Genomic DNA, 14,016 nt, shown 5'->3' with positions numbered 1-14,016 from the left:
GGATTTAACATAAATTGCTAGTAAAACCTGACTTTATGATAGATAAAAAGGAGAGGAGCCAAATCACAGTATTGTTTAAAGGAATCATGCACAAATGGAATTATATATAGATATCTCACTGACCCTATCCTTGAGAAGTTAACAAATGTGTCAGAAAGAATGCTTAAAAGAGAAGTAGGTGATTGAAAGTGTACATGATCATAAAATATAAAAGGGGTGGAGGAGCAGCTTCAAGAGGATGATCTCGCCAATTATACTAAATTCTGGGAAGGTTGGGAAAGAAAATGATTTGGCCCGGGAAGTCAATGTTATCACACAATTAGGAGACTACCAATAACTTTATCAGAGTTTGATGACAAACAAATATAACCATTTTAAATACAGAATGATTTAGTATATAGAGTTTACACAAACTATGGAAGGACTGGAAGAGAAAAGGACAGTAAACTGCTCTCAGGAAATATCAAAGTGTAAATATCTCAACTCTGCAGCCAGTGAATCCAACTCTCTAGAGCATTTAAATGAATGATTCTCCTGAAAACCTCCAGAATCAAAGAAAAGTTCCTGCTGATGTTCTGAGCTGTCTGCTCCTGGTGAGTGTGATTCCAACTGCTGGACTACAAGTGGTTCTTGGTAGGAGTCCAAAGTCAAGGGGAGCTACTACTGATATTCAAAACTGTCTGTCTATGACTGCCAAAACAAAATACTGGCTTTTATTCCCCTTCCACTTCCCGATATTTGATTAAATGTGTTTCATTGGTTTACTCTAAGGGCCAAGATTCTGGAAAATGTAGTTTACAAAGTAAAATATATGATTGTGAATAATTGTTGAGTCTTCAGCCTTGAGTAAAATTTGTGGTCTCCAAATAACCTTTCCAATCCTCAGAGGAGAGCAGAGGAGCAGCAGAGGGAGAGGGAGAAGCAGGCTCCCTACTGAGCAGAGAGCCTGATGTGGGGCTCCATCCCAGGATCCTGGGATCATGACCTGAGCTGAAGGTAGAGGCTCAACCAACTGTGACACCCAGACACCCCTATCTTGCACAATTTTCTATTAATTGCATTTTTTTCTTTAACACTTATTCTTCCCCAGAAAACAGGCAAACAAATGTTGGCACATCTGGGTTGAATGCTAATTTTTGTTTCTCTAGAATGGGTTCTCTGGTATATTGAGGGCAAAGCCCTTTCCATTCCTTTGAGACTAAAGAAGTCACTTTGCTATGGTATCTTTAATTAATTCACTCAAGGCTTAGGGGTTTTAAGATTACTCAATAATTGTTACTTTTGAAATCTGAGGTCCCTCATTATTTACATTTGACCACATGCTAGAATATTTTAATTGTTTTGCTTCTTGATAAAGTTCATTATTCAAATAATATTTTTAGATTATTGAGGCTTTTTAAATAAATATTGCCATACATAGGAGACCTTTTTCACAAACTATGCTGTGGAATGGGTAACCATTTATGTATAAATTTTAACATGAAGAAGCATAAATGATTTGTGTATGACTAAAATATAAAACACTATAAACAGCACAGAAATACATCAATTCCCCATTCATGATTATTAGGGAAGAGAGAATTGCATAGATTTTCATGAAACAAATATTTAAAAATGTGGTCTAATATTTTTAAAGTCTGTTTTCTTTTTTTATTCCTATATATATTTTTATTATGATCAACTAGCCAACATTAGTGGTTGTATGGTTTTAACTTTCCACCAGCAGTGTTTAAGAGTCTACTTCCTTTATATCAACAGTTGGTAAGGACAGATTTTTTTTTTAATTTGGCTAATATATATACTATTTTAACCTGTAGTATACTCACTTAGGTGTGCAGTAGTAACTCACTGTGTTCCTCCTGTAGTTTTTGGCTAAGGCACATGACCTAGATTTCTTTCCAGCAGGCAATTAAATCTGAATTTAAAAAGTGAATAATACTCTATTTTCAATATAAGGGAAAAATTACCTTAGTAACCTAGTAATTAACAGATATCTATCCCCCTAAGCTGTGAATTCTGTTTTAAATTTATTTATGCTATGGAAAGAGCTGAGATGCCCTTCAGCAGATGAATGGATAGAGAAGATGTGGTCCATATATACAATGGAATATTACTCAGCCATCAGAAAGGATGAATACCCAACTTTTACATTAACATGGATGGAACTGGAGGAGATGATGCTAAGCGAAATAAGTCAAGCAGAGAAAGTCAATTATCATATGGTTTCACTTATTTGTGGAACATAAGGAATAGCAGGGAGGACGTTAGGAGAAGGAAGGGAAAATGAAAGCGGAGGGTAATCGGAGGGAGGGATGAACCATGAGAGACTACGGACTCTGAGAAACAAACAGGGTTCTAGAGGGGAGGGGGATGAAGGGATGGGGTAGCCTGGTGATGGGTATTGAAGAGGGCACGCTTTGCATGGAGCACTGGGTGTTATATGAAAACAATGAATCATGGATCATTACATCAAAAACTAATGATGCATTTTATGGTGACTAACATAACAATAAAATTAAATTAAATTAAAAAAATAAATTTATTTATGCAGCATGCTTTCTGAATATTCTTCTTCCCTTCCTCAGATAAAGAAATTCCTTTCTTTTTTTCAAACACAAGTATATTCTCACAGTCTTAGTGAAGCTACTCTTGCTTTACCCCTGGTCACAATAATTGTTTTTCAGCATTAGATTTTTCTCTTTCTTTGGTATCTACAAAATGCATATACACTATTGTTTCCACACTTGAGACAGTGAATTATAATTATTATTGATAAACCTATTTCCCCCAGTACATGATTTTTGTATTCTTTTAATACTACTACAGATCAAGCCAGACAAATGAGAATAGATTATAAAATTTTGGGCAGTAATTTCTTAGAAAATCCTATGATTTTGAGACCTGAAAGTATAGTTTTTTTATATGACAACACATTTAAGCTTAATAATTTTATCATTTTTTCCTGGCTATAAATTGCAAAAACATAGAAATACACAAAGTTTTTTAAAAAAATCAATGAAATCATCTGAATGCCACAAACTAGAAATGAACACAATTAACATTAACATATTTTTTCAGATGCTAGACATATATTTCATTTTAACTGTTAAGAATTTCTCTTTTTAGCTTTTTTGGTAATTATCATCAAAACTTTACATTTTATATTTGTGACTCTTGACCTGAAGTTATAAAACTTAGATGCATTCTATTAACTTTGTATTAAAAGTGAGCTGTTCAGTGAGTTTATATCACCAGATAAACCTGCTTTTCCATGGGGTGCCTGTGTGGCTCAGTCTGTTGAGCATCTCACTCTTGATTTCAGCTGAGGTCATGATCTCAGGGTCCTGGGATCAAGCCCTGACTTGTCTCCCTCAGTCAAATTGTTTTCCCATTTTAAAGATAGTGGGAGTTCCTAGGCAATTTGCTCAGTGCAGATACTGACAAGAGTGGAAAGAGATATGAAAAAGAAAGAAAACACGAGGTATTTTCTGAACATTTTAAAATTATGTAGGTTTCTGCAAGACTGAGACTATATCCAAAGCACAATGATAATTAACTTAAGATGTCCAGTTAGTATAAGATGAGGGCTAATTATAGCTATATGCAAAGGTGGCAGTATTCTATATAATGGCCATTAGCACAATGTTTTATTATTTGAATCAGAAAGCAGAATATACAGAATCAATATCTTTAACATAGCAATAATCCCTTTCCATTCCCTCTTAATCCCTTTCTATTCCCTACTCCTGCTCATCCCCACCCCATCCTTAGGCAACCACAAAACCACCTTCAGTCACTGTTCATGAGTTTACATGTCCATATAAATGGAATTATACAGTATGTATGCTTTTTGACTGCTTTCAATCACTCAGCATAATTAAGATTTAGCCATGTTGCTACATGTATTAATATTTCTACTTTTAATCCTGTATTATGCCATTATATATACGTACACCACTGTGTATTGTGACAGCATATTCATCTGTCAGTCGATATATGGATTGTTTCCAGTTTTGGCTATTACAAAGAAAACTGCTATGCACATTCATGTATAAGCCAGTGAAAGGACACATGCTTACATGCCTTCATTTCCACTAGCAGCGGGATGGCTTCATATATGGTAGGTATGTGTTTAATTAAAAAAAAGCAAATAAATAAAATGACAAACCACTTTTCAAACTGTCTGTCCGTTTTACATTCACACAACAATCAATCTCACTGACATTAGATATAGCCAATCTTTTTAATATTGGCCTTTGGAAAAGGTATACTGTTTTATTATGGCTTTAATTTGCATTTCTCTGATGACTAATGATATTAAGCAACTTTTTTTTTTAAGCTTTTATTTTGATTCCAGTTAGTTAACCTATAGTGTTATGTTAGTTTCTGGTGTATGATATAGTGATTAGACACTTCCATACATCACCAGGTGTTCGTCAGCACAAGTGCCCCCCATGAATCCCCATCACCTATTTCACCCATCCACCCATCCACCTCCCTTCCGGCAATCATCCGATTATTCTCCAGGACGCCTCGGTGGCTCAGTTGGTTAAGCGTCTCCCTTCCGCTCAGGTCAGGATCCCAGGGCCCTGGGATTGAGCCTGCATTGGGCTCCTTGCTCAGCGGAGAGCCTGCTTCTCCCTCTGCCTGCTCTGCCTGCAGCTCCCCCTGCTTGTGTGCTCTCTCTCACACAAATAAATAAATAAAATCTTAAAGAAAAAATCATCAGATTGTTCCCTATAATTAAGAGTCTGTTTCTTGCTTTGTCTCTCTTTTTCCCCCCTTTTCTCATTTGTTTCTTAAATTCTACATATGGGTGAAATTCTATGGTATTCGTCTTTCTCTGAATGATTTATTTCAATTGGCATTGTACTCTAGCTCCATCCATGTTGTTGCAAATGGCAAGATTTCATTCTTTTTTATGGGTGAATAACATTCCATTCCTTACATATATATATACACACACACCTTACATCTTCTTGATCTATTCATAAATCAATGGACACTTGGGCTGCCTCCATATCTTGACTATTACAAATAATGCTGCTATAAGCATAGGGATGCATGTATCCCTTTGAATTAGTGTTCTTGTATTCTTTGGGTGATATTAAGCATCTTGACATGTATTTATGCCATCTGAATATTTTTACCCATTTTTATTGGATTATGTACTTATTATATTTTGAGAGTTCCTTATATATCCTTAAAACAAGCATTTTACCATGTATATGATTTGCAAATGTTTCTCCAGTCTGTGGTTTGACTTTTAATTCTCTAAACATTATATTTCAAAAAGCAGAAGCTATTAGTTTTAATGAACTTCATTTTATCAATTTGTGTCTAATGGATTGGGCTTTTGATATCAAATCTAAGAAATTTTATGCTTAATCCCAAGATTTATAAGGATTGTATCTTATGTTTTAATACAGAAATTGTATACTTTTAGATTTTATATTTAGGTGTGTTTTCCACTTTGAGTGCTTTTGCATATATAATGTGATGACTGGATTGAAGTTCACTTTTTTCCAATACTCTCTTGTTCCAGCAGCATTTGATGAAAAGACTATTATTCATTTTATAACATATATGTTGAACATTTGTCATTGGATGCATAAATGCTTAGGATTTCTTTGTCTGTTTGCTAAATTGACCCCTTAAATAATATGAGATGACTTTTTTCTTCTGGTCATAATCTTTGATCTGAAATTTACTTTGATATTAACATAGCTACCCAGGTCTCTTGTAACTACTATAAATACAGTATAGTTTTTCATATTTTTACATGCAACCTAATTTTTTTAAGATTTATTTATTTGTTAGAGAGAGGGAAAGAGACAGAGCATGAACAGGGGGAGGAGGAAAGGGAGAGGAAGAGAGAGAATCCTCAAGTAGTCTCCCTGCTGAGTGTGGAGCCCAACTAGGGGTTGAGATCATGACCCGAGCCTAAATCAAGAGCTGGTGGCTTAACCAACTGAGCCACCCAGGCACCCCCTATTTTTTTTTTTTTTTTTTTTACTCAATGTTGCTTTCTTGTAGGATGCATGTAGTCAATTCTTGTCTTTTTATCCAATCTGACAATTTCTGGCTTCTGATGGGGAGATTTAGATCATTTACCTTTAATACAGTTTTTAATATGATGAAGTTTAATTCTACCAGCTTTCTCTTTGTTTCTTACCTTTCCCATAAGTTCCCCTTTCCTTTTAGGTCTGATTTCTCTTTGATTGAGTTTTTTCTTTTTTATGATTCAGATTTTATCACCTTTGTTGGCTTATTGGCTAATAGCATTTTTTTTCTTTTAGTGGTTGCTTTAGGGTTTATAGTGTACAACTTTAACATAGTTAGCCTTAAGTAACAATAAACCATTCCACATATAAGAACATTATAACAATGTATTTCCATTTCTCCCCTTTTAAGGATTGTGTTATTGCATATACTTTACTTCTACATGCATTATAAACTGTGTATTACACTATTTTTATTTTTGTTGAAACAATCATATATTAAAGATATTTAAGTAATAAGAAAAATAATATTTGCCCATATGTATACTATGTCTCATACTATTTGTTTACTTGGTCATACATATATACATTTGATATCATTTATCTTCTGCCTTAGGACTCCAATATTTCTTTATTGTTATAGTGATGAATTTCTTCAGTTTTTGTATATGTGAAGTAGTCTTCAATTTGCCTTCATTTTAAAAATCATTTTTTATTGTTTATAGAAAAGTAAATTGGCAGATATTCTTTTTCTTTAAGTGTTTTAAAGATGTTACTTAATTGTTTTTTCACTTCTACTGTTTCTAACCAGAACTTTACTCTCATTTTTATCTTTGTTCTTATGTACATACTGTGCCATTTTTCTCTGGCTACCTTTAAGATTCTCTCTTTATCACTGGTTTTATGCAATTTGATTTTGATGTGTTTGGTGTAGTATCATGCATGGTTAGTTTTTTCTCTTCCTCCTCTCTCTATTCTGTTAGCAAAGTCCAACTACATGTATAATTTGCACCATGAAGTTTCACTACAGTAAATGAAACTCTCTTCCCCTCTCTCAACCACTGCCCTTAGGAGAGGGTCTTCTGTCTTTTTTTTTTAATTGTTTTTCTTGCTATTTATTTACTCAAGTTGTTTCCCATTATTGTACTTTTCATCCCAGACATTATAGTTTTCATCCTTAGAAACTTCACTGGGGTATTTTTAATATACATCTCCTTTCTCCAGATAATATGTTTGATCTTGAGCTTTTTGAACAATTGGAATACAGTTGGAATAATTATCCTATGACATCATACACCTAGTCTGATATTTTTAATACTTCTGACTTGGTTTTGATGAATTTGTTTTTCTCTTTATATGGGCCATATTCTTCTTTTTAATTGCAAATCTGGTAATGCTTTTTTGGATTTTAGACACTATGAATTTCACTTTGTTGATTTTTGGATTTTTTTTTTTATTATTCCTAACAATACTTTTGAGCTCTATTATATAAGGCAGTTAAACTACTTAGAAAAAGTTTGATGTTGGGGCACCTGGGTGGCTCAGTTGCTTGGATGTCCAACTCTTGGTTTCAGCTCAGGTCATGATCTCAGAGTCATGGGATTGAGCCCCACATCAGGCTCCACACTCAACATGGAGTCTGCTTGAGATTCTTTCCCTCTCCCTCTGCCCCTACTCCACTTGTGCTCTCTCCCTCTCTCTAAAATAAATGAATCTTTAAAAAAAAACTGCTTCTCCATTCCCCATTTTGTGTTATTTTATTTTTTAGTTCTAATGGTTCCCCTTAAGTATATATTTAAATATTTCCATTCTGAATAATTATTTTTAAATAAACATGTTGACTCTGCACTACTATAAAAGAATGAAAACATCATCATCTGTATATAAGACTATATCTCCCTCCTCTACCACTCAGATATAAGACAGATATATCCATTTTATAATGCTTTAATTTAGAAAATGGACTATCTCATCTATAAGTATGTTTAGTGTGCTTGTATAAGTGCTGATTATATAAATTAAAAACTGTATAAATAGCATCCCCAATATTATGAGAATTTAAATACACCTTTCTACTGAACAGGGTAATGTGATTACATCAATAAAAATAGTATATAATTTCATATAACTGTATTTATGAAATCTGAAAGACACCAGTGCAGGCATGAAGAGCAGATGGGTGTGCTTTTTTAAAACACCTGTGAAAGCTCAAAATTGTGTCATGATTTTGCTCCATATTTTCAATATTTTCTATATGGCTTGGTTATCTCTTAGATTTTTAAATGCTTTTCCATTGACAAAATTTACATATATTTTTAATTATAACATTAAGGTTTTTTTCATTTGCTTTATCATACAATCCCTCTTTCGCATGCTGAATTGAGCCAATTGCTATGGAGGTCCATTGCTTCCCTCTCTGTTTTGCTTTGCTTTTTGTTGCATTCTAGTTGTGACTTGCTACTTTCTGAATCACAATTATGATCATTCTTATATTTCAGTTTCATTTTGGTAATGTATACCTTTGACTAATATTTCAGAATAGTTTGGTGAGAGAAAAACTTTCCTCAGCCTGTGAATCTTCAAAATACCTTTATTCTGCATTCATATATGAATACTGTCTGGCTAAGTATATAAGTCTAAATTCAAACGTATTTTGACTCAGAACCTTGAGGGCAAAGATTGAATGCCTCCTAAAGACTCATATTGTTGAAGGCAAATCTGGAGCCAAAATGATCCTATTTTTTATAAAAACTTTATCAGGAAGCCTTGTAGAAAGTTTTGCTTATCCTTAGATATTATTTAATTTCACTACGATCCATGGATCTCTCTTCACCATTTTCTTTAATTCATTCTGCTTAGCATTTTTTTATGATTCAAGAATTTATTAAGTCATACATCAAAACATACTGCTAATTGCAGTAGCAAAAGGTCAATGTAAAACCACTCGAGAATTCTGCAGCTGTCAATTTAAAAAATTTTGTTCTAGCAGTTGAAAGGTCCAACCTTGTATTCTTGCCAGTGGGTAAGCTGTACAGAACTTCATTAGCACAGAGCACAGACTTATAGAACCCTCACAGAACGACCACCTCAAAGATGAATTAAATGCCCAGTTTCAGGAAGGATGGCAGTCAGGTCTAAGAAAAAGGAAAAGCTTAAAGACAGTAATAATACCAACCTTTCTTCATCATTTACTGCACTTGACAGAAATTAACCTTTTAAAATTTTACCCATGACACTTTTACTCAGCTTAATTATGACATGCACAATGTAGTGTAAATTAACCTCCAGTTTTTGTCAAAATACTGTCTTCATTCTTTGATCATGACAGGTGCTGCACACATCCCACCCCAGTCAGCCCCCAGCTAGAGCAGATACTTCATTAGAAGGACAGGGGAGTAAGAGGTCTATTCAAAATCTCAGCAAAAGTGAATATGCTGTTTTTTTGTTGTGGTGGTTGTTGCTGGGCTTTTTTTTTTAAGTCTCATTACAAAATCAAATCAAAAAGATTGATTCAAAGAGCTAAGTCATTACACTCATTCCATTTTGACATATAGTACAGTGTTAGGGAATGGACAAGTGTTGATAAATTATGCAGGGTTAGATGGGAACATTTCATAAAGGAGGCTGTGCTGCTCTTGTATCAGAAGCTAGTTAAGAAGTATCTGCATTGCCAAACTTGGGAAGCATCAGTCTCTTCTTAAAGACAAAGGTCTTTAGTGATTTAGTGCTTAGTGTTCTCAGTACAACAACGCAATTTGGTTATTAAGGTAATTTGGCAACCCTTAATCTGAGCAACAATAGGGGCTTTAGAAAAAATAAGGCTTTAAGAAAGCTTGCCATTTTGGGACAAAATTTTAATTTAATGTGAAAGTTTGAAGTCTTACACTTTAAACAAATAAAACTTAAATATTACTGATTGGTTCAAAATGGTTTTATGAAAAAAATAATCTGTAACAAAAACTTGGCCCTGAGTGTAGGACTTCACCATTTTTGAGCAAAGCCTACAAAGATTCTGAGGAGGACAGGCCATTTTCTCTTCCTCATCTTGACTGGAGGAGGGCACAGAACCACTGGGAGAGCTACATCAAACACTGTCGAGGCCTCACTGAGTGGGGAGTGCTGGAAGTATTTTATAGCATCGATCTCCGTAGCCATGGCCAAAGCCTGTGGGTAGGTGGTGGGAGTCAGCCTCTTCTCCTTCAGTTTCTCAATCCTGTCTCTGTGGTCTACGTGATCAAGTTTAGTCTGCACCAGGATGACGGGGGTGTTGGAACAGTGGTGTCACACTTTAGGGTACCACTTTGCTCAAACATTTTCAAATGATGCAGGACACATAAGAGAAAAGCAAATTAAGAATACATCCATATGCAGGTAGGATAAGGGACAAAGCTGTCATAATCTTCTTGTCCAGCTGTAGCTCGTAAACCCAGATTCACTGGTTTTCCATCCACCATAAACTTGGCAGAATAGCTGTCAAAGACAGTGGGGATATATTCCCTAGGAAATGCATTGGTTATGTAACTGATGAGTAGGCAAGTTTTACCTACAGCTCCGTCTCCCACCACCACACACATGATGGCTGACATTGGGGCCATCGCTGGGCTACAGTGGTGGCAGGATGCTGAGGCGAGAAGCTGCAGGCTCAGGGTATAGCAGGAGGGCAGAGGGACACCAGGTGGGGGCAGTGGACTTCGAGACGCTGGGTGCTGGGGCAGCAGGGCTGCTGCCCCTGCCGCCTCACCCTCCAGCCCACAGGAAGCCAGAACCCAGCAGTGGCTCCCACCCAAAGATGGGGAAAGCTGCAGAGAAACAGGAGTGTTGTTGTTGTTGTTGTTGTTAATCTAAAGGCTTCAGTTAGTCTTTAACCACTGGTTGACTTGACTGTTATTTATAACACACCCCTTATGTACTAAAGAATGTTCTAGATTCTGGGATTCTCGCTACTGAATATAGCAGACTAATATCCTTATCATTATGGAGGTTACAGTACATTAAGAAAAGAGAGACCAAAAAAAAAAAAGACAAAACATAATAAATAAATTTATCATTTAGTATGTTAACAGTTTAAGATAACTAAGAAAGAAGTTAAGCAGCATAATGGCATTTGTGAAGGTTAACAAAGAATGAAGTTCTCTCTATTAAATCTCGATGTTAGGGTAGACCTCACTGAGACAGTAAGATTTGGGCAGACATTGAAGCAGCAAGAGTGTTAAACACGTGAGCATCTATGGGAAGAGCAGTATGGGCCAACCAAAGCATCAATTCACACAACAGGAGTCCGAGGGTCCTTAGCCTATGTGAATATAATAGAAGGCTGGCTGCAGGGTGCCTGGGTGGCTCAGTCATTAAGAGTCTGCCTTCAGCTCAGGTCATGATCCCAGGGTCCTGGGATCGAGCCCGATGTCGGACTCCCTGCTCAGGGGAAGCCTGCTTCTCCCTCTACCAGTCCCCCTGCTTGTGTTCCCTCTCTCGCTATGTCTCTTTCTGTCAAATAAATAAATAAAATATTTTAAAAAAGAAGAAGAAGAAGAAGAAGGCCAGTGGCCAGAGGCGGCTGAAGCAAGGAGGAGAGTTGTACGTGAGGAGGTCAGAAAGAAGGGTCATGCTGATCCCTTAGGGCCTCAGAGGTCACTCAAGGAATGTGACTTCTGGTTCTAGAGAAGCAGGAATGCACCTGCTTTGGACAGAGAAGCAACATGATCTGGCTTTAAGTCTTGCACTACAACTGTCTTGAGAACCGACTATTGGGGCTTGGCAGGCAAAGCAGGGGACCTGTTTACTGCAGTCCTCCAGAGAGGTGGTGATTCAGACCAGGGCTTTTGCAGTGCAGGTGATGAGAAGTGACTAGATCCCATATATCTGTATTTGGTACTGAAGCCAACAAGGTTTTCTAATCTTGGAATGAATGCACACTTGGGAAAAAAAAAAAAACAAGCCCCATCTTCTCTGAAACTTTCTTCAATGTCATTTTGGACTTGAAGTTTTCATCTACTTGGGTTTAAATGTTAAAACGATATCATGTGCTCCCTCTCTTACAATAACTCAGTCTCTCCTCCTCAGAGGACATTTTTGTTTTTTCTTGTTTCCTTTTTTTCATCTTTTCAGTATGACTACATAGCTCTAAGTTACTTCACTCTAAGTCATTTCAGTGTTACTCTGGGTAGATGGGAAGGAAAATACATGTTCTAGGCTCTGGCATTATGAAAAATAATTCCAGCAATAATTTTTTCAAGAGTGTATTTTTTAGAGCCGTTTCAGGTTGGTAATAAAAGTAAAAGGAGGTACAGACATTTCCCGTAAGCACCCTGCTGCCAGAGGTGTACAGCTTCCTCCATTATCAACATGACTCACTAGAATGTATAATTTTTTATCAAGGATAAACCTACATTGTTATATCGTAATCATCTAAAGTCTACAGTTTACATTAGAATTCACTCTTGATGTCATATATCGTATGGGTTTGGGCAAATATATAATTACATATATCTACCTTACACTATCATACAGAGTTATTATCATTGCTCTAAAAATCCTCTATGCTCAGCCTATTTATCTCCACAACCCCCCAAAAGACTTCGTAAATATTTTGTTATATAGTGCCCCATTTTCTAAAACACTAACAATTTATTCTCCTTCCAAAACCGGGGGTGACTTTATATTTCACTGTCCACACTTTAGTTACATATAGTCTATAATATTTTTTAAGAAGTTTTAAATTTGTTTTTTCATTTTTTATTTTTAATACAAATGCTTGTGCTCAATTGTCAAGCTGCATGCATGAAAAACTGGCCAGCTCAAACAGTGTATTATTCATGAGCAAATGGAACTGCAAGGAGTCCACTAGGTGCTTCCTTATCATTAAGGTAGTACAAGTATTTATATAGTAAAACTGATGTGTAGCTTGATCTTTAGGGGACAGGACCACCAATCAATACATGCAGATTTTGTGTGTGTGGACAGAAGGTACTTTTGACATTCAGTTTTGCTATATAGAAACAGAATGAGTAAATGAAGTTTTTTGTTTTGTTTTGTTTTTGCAAGAGGTAAGTGAAAGATTCAATTTGGTTCTTCTAGAAGGGGGAAAGGAGTTGAAAGTAGGCCTTCATTTTGCAGTCATCATCTGTACGAATTCTTCACAGTTGACTTGCCCATCTCTATCAATATCTGCTTCTCTGATCATTTCATCTACTTCTTCATCTGTTAGTTTTTCTCCTAAGTTGGTCATAGGACGTAGCTCTGCCGCGCTGATGTAACCGTTGCCATCCTTGTCAAAGACTCAGAATGCCTCACGGATTTCTTCTTCACCGTCTGTATCTTTCATTTTTCTAGCCATCATAGTAAAAAATTCTGGTAAGTCAATGGTGCCATTTCCGTCAGCATCCCCATCATTGATCAAATCCTGCAATTCGGCTTCTGTTTGTTGGGTTCTGACCCAGTGACCTCATGACAGTTCCAAGTTCCTTTGTTGTGACGCTGTCATCGCCATCTTTGTCAAATAGGGAGAAAGCTTCTTTGAACCCAGCAATCTCTTCGGTCAGCTGATCAGCCCTGGTGCGAACGATGATCAGCCCTGGTGCAAGCGAAGGGAAGAGCAGAGGGAGCAAGGGTGGCTGCACCAGTGCAGGAACCGTGGCGGCAGGGTGCCTCCGTGGCCGCCACCCAACCACGAGTAACGGCGCTGCGCCCGCGAGGCTCCCAGCACCACTGCCCTATCTTTTTTAATTATTAGGAAAACATAGATATTATTAAATTGACCTTGATGGTGTTTAGCTGGGTAGTATAGAGAGATGTAGGAAACAGTGATAATGGTGCTCAATGCATTTCCGTTACTGTAAAAACACCCATGGAGAACTGATGCTAACTAATGCAAGCCAAGGGCTTATTCACAATGGCCACAACTGGTCCTCTTTGGATAAAGTTCACAAGAGTAACCATATTTAGGTAAGAGAAAACAATGAATTGAATATCCTCTCATAGTTTGATATATTAAAGCATTAAAGAATATAAGCTGAAA

General features: G+C 36.4%; 2 pseudogenes; both read right to left on the bottom strand.

The window, feature by feature from the left end:
• Positions 1-9,983: 9,983 nt before the first annotated feature.
• On the bottom strand, positions 9,984-10,588 carry LOC112809561 (ras-related C3 botulinum toxin substrate 1 pseudogene; annotated as a pseudogene).
• A 2,172-nt stretch (positions 10,589-12,760) lies between these two features.
• On the bottom strand, positions 12,761-13,447 carry LOC112809560 (calmodulin-like; annotated as a pseudogene).
• Positions 13,448-14,016: the final 569 nt, after the last annotated feature.

Source organism: Callorhinus ursinus, unplaced genomic scaffold, assembly GCF_003265705.2.
Source record: "Callorhinus ursinus isolate GAN/ISIS: 27379988/994484 unplaced genomic scaffold, GSC_fseal_2.0 scaffold42, whole genome shotgun sequence".
In the NCBI taxonomy this organism is placed as follows: Eukaryota; Metazoa; Chordata; class Mammalia; order Carnivora; family Otariidae; genus Callorhinus; species Callorhinus ursinus.
Note: the sequence above shows the minus strand (reverse complement) of the source record. Positions and strands in the feature narration are given on the sequence as shown.